General features: G+C 37.4%; 1 protein-coding gene across 1 annotated transcript in view; it reads left to right on the top strand.

The window, feature by feature from the left end:
* Positions 1 to 268: 268 nt before the first annotated feature.
* Positions 269 to 8,894, top strand: part of PRLR (prolactin receptor) — a 201,685-nt gene continuing 193,059 nt past the window's right edge. The window contains exon 1 of the mRNA XM_051989686.1: positions 269 to 398. The gene's annotated coding sequence lies outside the window, so the exon portion shown is untranslated. The remainder of the gene's footprint in view (positions 399 to 8,894) is intronic.

Raw genomic sequence — 8,894 nt, 5'->3', positions numbered from 1 at the left:
CTCGTAACCTTGTAAATCTGGCAAGCTCTGGACATTTTGCATGCTGAAGAAAATCAGTGTTTTGCCTCAAGCAAGGAACATAAATGTTGCAACACTGACTCCTCCTCTAATGGAGAAAGAGTGAACAAGTGCATAAGAGTAGTATTTCTCACAGAGCTGTCAGGCTGGATACAGTGTAGTCAGCACTGTAGTCCATAGATATTTCTCTCTCTTCCTCTCTCTCTCTCTCTCTCTCTCTCTCTCTCTCTCTCTCTCTCTCTCTCTCTCTCATACATCTTCTCTCAAGATTTACCAATTGTTCATGAAACAGCTTTTACCCACAATGGATTTTCACGTCCTTTTTCAGGAAGTGTCCCTGGATTGATATGTCTCCTGACCGACTTGGTTCTCTGGCACAAGTGAGTACTGTGTGTCTAAACCTGTTTGGAAAGCTGTATTGACCTAACTTGGTGCTGCTAGAATGTGTCAGGTTATATATTAGGCTATATAGATTTTCCCATCTGCATGTGTGTGTAGGGTGGTGAAAGGACTGAAAGATGCTAAAGGGTCAAGGGCTATTGAATTAAAAAAAAAAAAGGAAAGACAAAAAAAGGATCAAGATTCTATCAGATGCATGCTTGATGCAATTAGTTCTCCAAAGAGTATGTGGGGAAAACAAGGGCTCTGACCACAGGCTGGAAATCATCCCTTATGCTAAGGCACTAAAAATAACCTGTAACTGAGAGGGTTTGGTTCTTCCTCAGATACACTCAGACATATGCTTTACAACTGCACACAGATGCATTAGTCTTTTAAAAGGTATTTTCATATGCCACCTAAAGAAGGAATTTATGTTGCGATTGTGAGCTTTTCAGGATGTGAATGATTTCTGTCCAAATGAAAAGGATGAGGGGGAAGAGAAGGGGTCTAATAGTTAGTATAAGGCTTATTGGCAATGACAGACTGACTTCCGGGAGCACTACATTCCCACGCATCCTGGGGCAGGCAATGAGTAGAGTACCTACCTGTAGGAAGTCTCATTAGTTGTTTAACTACAAAAAAAAAAAAAAAAATTGTTACCTGGGTTTATGTACCTAAGTATTGCGACTTGAAAAAGATGATGTGTATGTATGTGTATGTCATCTAGGGGTGAGGGTGGCAGGATGTGGAATACTGATTAGCTTGCAAATCCTAAGACTGGCAAAGAATCAAAAGGTGGGATAGTGTGTTGTGAGGGAACAAGGAGGAGAGAAAAGGAAAACAAACTCACTTATCTAGAGAGCCAGAGAGAAGTAGCAGCAATAGGAGAAGAAGGATTGGAGGAATAGGAATGCTTTCCTTAAGAAAAACATCCTTTTACTGACCTCTACCTGTATCCAGGGGAAGCAGTCTGCATTGACTAAAAAAGTTTCAACTTAGGGTTTTCTATGCCAGGGTCTGAAAGTGTGTAGCAAAACAATAGTCATAGAAAAACTACATGAGATGAATCCAGATGGATTCATTCATCTCCATTCATCTGGCTGTCTGGCAGAGAGCCCAGCTCTCATTTTCATTGCAATCCACCCTGGGAATTCATTCTAGTGTTAGTGTTGCTACTTTATAAGTTGTATAACTTTGGACGAGTTGTTTTACTTTCCCGGGTCTCAGTTTCCTTTTCTGTAAAATGAGAGAGTTGGACCACATGATTTCCAGTGGCATTTCCAAATTTTAAATGATATGATTCTTTGTGGAGTGAAGGGAGTGAAGATGAAGAAGTCCAAAACTTCAATCTTCTAAGTCCTATATTAGGTACATCTCTTTAGCCATTCCATAGATGACTTCATGTTATTGATTAGATTATTACTCTGTTGGCTATTCAAGGCAGCAGAAGGATAGGGAGAGGGGAGAGAGACAGAGAAAGACAAACAGACACAGACAGATAGAGAAATGAGCAAGATTTTCTGCCTCTGCTATCTAAGCCTAGTGAGAGTAAGTGATTTGCTCCTAGAGGAGCCATAGCAATCTTTGACTACCATTATTCAAATGATATTATATATATATATATATATATAATTGTTTAAAGCTCTTTATCAATGTTAGCTGTTAAAACATTAACAAAAACCTGGACTTCTAAATTCATTGACATATGGAATTCCTAGTTAAGAAATTCCTTTTACCAAAGCAAGTCAGCATACATTCCCCCATTTAGAGAGAAATGCCAGAGACCCTGAGAGGTTGTTATAGTCAATTTATGTGAGAGATGTCTTTCTGGGTCTGTCTGACTTGGAAGCCAGCTCTTTCTATCCCTAAATCACTCTGCCTCTGACATAGCTAAGCTCAGCTATGATTTTTTTTTTTTACAACTTCTCAAGGTAATTGATAGGATCAAAGAATCTTGAGCTGAAAGGGGTTATCTAGTCTGACCTTCCCATTTTACAGATGATAAAACTGAACCTTATCAAAAGAGTATGTGAGTTGCTTTAGAGCCCCATCTTGATTGAAGTCCTCTTGACCTCCCAGACTAGTGCTCTTTCTGCCATACCCTGGTATTTCTCTTTAATTTAATTCAATAAACACATCTTTACTCTGTTCTTAGGCATCTATCCTGTATTAAGCATTGGGAATGCAAAGATGAAAATAAACTCCAGTTCTAATAAGGAGAGATAAAGTATGCACATAATTGTCATACACCTAAGTTTGTTGTGAGGATCAAATGAAATAATAATTATAAAGTGCATGGGACATAGTAAATGTTATACAAATTTTATTGTTATCATTATTATTATTATTATTAAATAAAGAAGCATCTTTCCATGATACAATGGAAAGAGAGTGTCTCTGGATTTCAACAGCCTAGGTTCAAATCTTCTCTTGCCACTTACTACTTGCATGATCTTTATCAAGTTATTTAACCTCCTGGGATGCAGTTTCCATATTTGTAAAATAAGTGAACTATATTAGATGGTTTCTTGTACCATTTTCAGACCCATGACCTATAAAGGCAAACAGCCAAAAAGAAGTATCATGAAAAGGCTGGGGAAGAAGAAAATCTCTTCCAGCTGAAAGGTTTCCAAGGGGAGATAGGACCCAAGTAGTGCCCTGAAGGAAGGGATGCATTTCAACAAGAAGAGTTGCTGGGGAGAAGTCCATTCTAGGCAAGAAAGCCAGAAAATCACCAAGGTAACTAGGAGGACCAAAAGAGCTGCCAGAAAACTAGACTATCATATTTACAGCATAAGCAAAGTCTAAAGAAAACAGGACAGAAAGAAGAGAAATGAATAGTTTAGTGGATAGCTAGTCAGCTCCATAAATCAAGTGCTAGACCTGAGTCAGGAAGGTGTGGGTTCAAATGTGGCCTCAAACACTTACTAGATGTGTAACCCTGAACAAGTCAATTAACCTTTCTTGCTTCAGTTTCCTCATCTGTAAAATGAGTTGGAGAAAGAAATAGCAAACCACTCCAATATCTTTGCCAAGAAAACCCCAAATGGGATCACAAACTGAAAAACAGCAGAATAACATTCTTGTTTACTTTACCCGGTGCCAGAACGGAAGCCAAACTCTAGCTGCTAAGGGGTAGAATTTACACAGATAACAATGTCCCTTTGGATCTCCATAAGCTATCTGTAGGTAATCTCTGGGACTGTATTTAGCAAGCCCCTACTCTGCAAGTAGTTATACCACTACTATGTTCTAGAAAGAAGTATCAAAAAATGATCATTTTACAAATACGTACACATATACATTCATACATATATATGTATGTATATGTTCAGGATGCTAATTTCATTTATGAATGAATGAAATTAGCATTCTGAACAATTTCCTTAGTATAAAACATTATTAATCCTGAGCAGGTGGGTGGCCAGACAGACATGTGGAAAATGCTGAAGCTGATGCTGCCCATGAAATGGGAATTTGTGGTTACCCAAAGTTAAAATGAACCTCAATTGTCACCAATGCTCTGACTTCTCATCATATTTGCTATCATATTGTCTTATGCCTAAAACCTAGATGCCAGCTCAGCAAAGTAGGATTAGAGAAGAGGGTCCCAACTCAAAGACCTAATCTGTAACCCTCCAAAGGCTACCACTAAAAATTTATCTATCTCTTGGTTTCAAATTTCATCATCTTGGGGATAGAGTCCAGTGCTGAATTCTTCCTTATTCCTTGTGGCTCTGGGACCATCACCACTATTCTTTTAAATTCTCCCCCCAAAAAAAATTCATCACTAAAATTTATGAAAAATACTACCCATACCTATCCACAAGGTGTAGTACATAACAAGGTGGTTTTAAAGTCAGAAAGACTTGGGTTCTTGTTCTGCCTCTGACACAAATGACTTACCATGGGTAAGTAATTTACCTTCCTGGTAAACAATGCTCTAAAGTTTCTAGGTTGCAGAGCAAATATCAGTCTCTGTTATAGAGGATGGTTCTTCACTGGTAGTTCCCTACAACAGTGGGCTTACACTGTCCCCTTCAAAAAATTGCTTCATAAATATCATTAATATTATTAATAATAGTACTAGCTGATATTTATGCAGTACTCTAATGCTTACAACATAATTTCCTAACAATAAAGAAAATATATTATCACTCGCCTACTTTACAGAAGTGGAAACAGAGAGAAATGTTATGTAATGTCCATAAGCAATGATTGTTATTGTTTGTCCTTCCTTCTTGTAAACAATCATGACATCAGGGAGGTGATGCCATGACCTACAAATGAACTAGATTTGAGTGGAAGAGGGCTATGCAAGATTACCAGCCTCACTTTCTCCTCCAAAATGATCTGGGTCCAGTGGCCAGATAAAAATCAGGATGATTGAATGCAATGAGAGAACTTGGTCTTTCAAAGCTAAGGTCTTTAACACATCTCAGTTTGACAAGAAGGAAACAGTTTAGTAGATCTCCATTCTTCCACTATACTATGGGACTCTGTCACACCACCCTTACCAAATAATCACTTGCACACATCCCCTGACCTTTACAGTTTTTGACAGTATAAACATCCTTCACTTCCCAGGTAATCTCTTCTCTTGGGTTTTAGTTTTCAGGGTACTTATTCTCCTATTTATTCACCTCCCTGTCTGGTCACCCCTTCTCAAACTCTTTTGCTTGATCATCATCATCTCCCATTCCTAACTGTGGTGCCCATCAAGGCTCTGTCCTGGATACTCTCATCTCTACAACTTCTCTATTACTGACAGTATCCAGAAATTCAATTATTTTTTTTTTTGCTAAGGCAATTGGGATTAAGTGATTTGCCCAGGGTCACACAGCTACTATTAAGCGTCTGAGACCAGATTTGAACTTAGGTCCTCCTGACTTTGGGGCTGGTGCTCTATCCACTGTGCCATCTAGCTGCCCCTCAATTATAATTTTATGCAAATGACTCCTCAGTCTACATAACCAATAATAGCATTTCTCCTGAACTCACATTACCAAATACCCACTTAATATTTCCCTTGTATTTCATATAAACATCTCAAAATCACAATAAAAATAAAACTCATTGTCATGTCCTAAACCTGCCCCTCCTTCAAACTTGTATTTTTGAGATACTACCATTTTTCTTGTCACCCAGGTTTGTCACCTCTACTTTTCTTTCTCCCTCACCTATCAAGTCCAATTAGTTGTCAAATCTTACTGATTTTTCCTCCACACCCCTCTCTTACTGTCTCCTTTTCAATTCTGAAAATGTTCTCATAATTTTGTTCATCACCTCTCACCAAGACTATAGTTTTTCTGTAGTCTAGTTTTCCAATCTCTCCTTTTTCTAATTTACCACAAGATGCCAAATTAATATTTCTGATAAAAGTTTAACAATACTACTCTATTAATAAAAAAAATTCTAAGTTGGTTTTCCTATTGTCCTTAAAATAAAATATAAATTCCCTGCCTTAGCACTTAAGGCCATGCACCCACAAACTCGACTTGTATTGATCTTTCCAGACTTATCACATACATATTTCTTTTCATAAACTCTATATTCTAGCTAAACTGAACTACTAAATGTTTCCTCAGCTCACCATTCTATCTTTTTACTTTCATATCTTTGCTCATTCTAGTCCCCAAATTGGTGGGCAATATCTTCTTACTTCTACCATATAAAATCTAGAAGGCTCAGCTGAAAATTCTCTTTGTGTGTAAACTTTTCAAATTGACAGCACTTTCCTTCCTCAATCTGTCTGGTATTAATTTATCTTTTTATATGTTCTATTCCTACCATCATACAAATGCCTTAAAGGAAGGGACTGATTTTGCATTTAGCTTTATCTTTTCAGTGCTTTAAACATAATTGCCATTTATTAAATGGATTGATAACTATCTTACTTACAAATTCTGGATTCTCCTATATTTGTCCTGGGTTATACTACTTAATTTTTTGCTCACTTGATTTCCTTTGTCTAAAATGTCTTTTTTCTCTCCTTTTGTTATATTCTTATTCAGTGCAAGGGCTGTGACTACTAGGAACTTTTGCAATTAGGAGAGGAACGATAGGAAAGAAAGGTGTTTTTTGTGAGTGGAAGGTGGTTGAAAGGGAGGGAGTAAAAACAGATACCTATTTTCCTATTCATGTCAGTAGTGAGGGGAAACAGGGACCTCCCACTTGAGGTTGACTTAGTACTTTCTAGTGAGCCCATGAATGGCAAATCCAGAGGTTCTAGGGAGCTGGGCATGGAGATAGTGGGAAGTCCAGCACTATTTTCCACCCACCTACTCCTCCTTTCTATCACTACCATTACCACATAATTTGTAATCTTAGTCCCCCATTTCATTTTTGTGTTATTGAGATCAGACCAAAGCACTGGATAGGAAAAGGCAAGAACCCTCTTCTTCTTTTGTCCTCCCTGGGCAGATATAACACTACGTACCTCTCTCCTCTTCCTAATCTTCAGAGAATCCCAAGTACTGAGGACAGAACCCAGATTTTCTTAAGGTGGGCAGCATGAGAATTAATGGTTGATAGGACCTTTGATACAAATTGGAATTTTTGTCCCACCTCATGGTGATTTGGCCCTGAGGAGCCAATGTTCTGAAGGTCCCTTGGTCCTGGCCTAGCTAAAGATTCTAGTGCTAGTAAAGCACTCAGATCAGTCTAAATTCTACTCAAATCCAAAACTTAATCCAGAATGGGTAACTCCATGTTTCCTTTCCACTTCCATGTCCAGGTATATAGCCCAGTCTTAGCTTAAAAATTCAGATTTCCCATCATTCCCATTCCTCTTCAAGCTGTGAGTGGGAAATACTCAGTTTGTTGAAATAATGGCAAACCTTCAAGGGAAGAAGAGCTGTCTGACTGTAACTTCCACAGACTTTGGTGAAAGGCAGTAGTGTCCTACAAAGGGTCAATTCAGTGTTAAATGATGGTCTTACCCCCTTATATCATCATTTTCCATAAACTCTTATGGGTGCAGGTCGGGGGCGGGGGGAAATAAAGCATTCAAATGACTTTAAAAGAGCCCTTTAAATTCAATGGCACCTGGAGAAAAGCCTCTCCTGTACCACCATAGTTACAGTTCTGTTCCTACCCAATTTACAAATACTGCCTCCTCCAGGAAAATTTTCTTTTTGTTGATAACAAAATGGACTTCAGTTCATAGGATTGCACTTATCATGTAATGTTTAGAATTTATCTGCATTGTTATTATTTGTCTTATTCTTGTACTAAACTGTTCAGTTCCATAAGAGCAGACACTGTTTTATTAAATTTGAATGTTTATTCAATATTTATCATGTTTATTAAATCTGAATTTAGAATTTAGTTGTGATTCTCTGAGCTAAAGGTAGGTTCCCTAGTGTTGCAACTGAAAGCCTTGGCTCTTGAACCCCAAGGCCAAGCTACAAGGTTGCCTTGGACCAAGGAAGGATTGCCTTTGAAATGTTATTACTGCTAAACCTTCTGCTTCCCATGGGCTTTGAATTATATTTAGACAGAGTTGTTGAAAGAAAATGTTTTGTAAATAAACTGTTGAAGTTCTTTACAATGAACTTTACAACAAACCTTTACATTGGATTCTTACATGATTTCTTTTCATGGATTCCTCAGAAACGGTAGTATTTCAAACTTCACAAACACAGGGCACTTTCAGAACTCTGGTATTTTAAAATAAACTTGTATATAACTAAAAGCAATTTGGAAATAAGAAAGGCAGTTACAGAATTTCTCATATTCAATTTCTGAATATAATTCATTGTTAATGGGGAATCAAAAGAGATCTATTGATCTGGAATCCATATGTTCCAGATACAGATGTGGCAGAACTGTTTCATTGTCCAATTGTATGACACAGTCTAAAGCACTTAGTTTTTTGTTTGTTTGTTTGTTTTTGGTAAGAATTGTTAAATTTATCTCTTTTTGCATTATAATGGAACTCATTGGGGAACTAATTTGAAAATCAATGATCTTTGATTAATTCAAATTGTATGTGACCAAAGGACAATGGAAAGAAATAGGGGGGTATAAGCAGGCTGAAGCAAAATCCAACGATGATCCAAAAGGATGAAGTGGTAATTTGGTTAGGGATTTTTTTTTTTAGTTCACATATATGATTAATCAGTGTGAATACTTTTCAGTATAGAAATTTCCTCCTTACATATATTATGATTTTGCAGCATTGCCTGAGGCACTGAGAGCTTAAGAGATTTGCCTAGACTCACACAACTAAAATATACTTTTGCTATACAAAAAGAACCAGACTTTGAAATAGTGTACAATTAGTGTTAAAGCAGGAAGAATGCAAGTCTTCCTGACACTAAGACCATTCCTCTAGACATAGTGCCATGCATGGTACATAATAAGTAAGTAAATCTATGATTGGGTGATCTTGTATCAGAAGTGAAGGATAACAGATGGATTAATCAATCCACAAGCATTTATTATATACTTACTATATCCCAAGGCCTGGGGACACAAAGAAAGCTCTTAAA

Source organism: Antechinus flavipes, chromosome 1 (assembly GCF_016432865.1).
Source record: "Antechinus flavipes isolate AdamAnt ecotype Samford, QLD, Australia chromosome 1, AdamAnt_v2, whole genome shotgun sequence".
In the NCBI taxonomy this organism is placed as follows: Eukaryota; Metazoa; Chordata; class Mammalia; order Dasyuromorphia; family Dasyuridae; genus Antechinus; species Antechinus flavipes.
The sequence above is the reverse complement of the archived record's forward strand: the minus strand, read 5'-3'. Positions and strand labels throughout refer to the sequence as shown.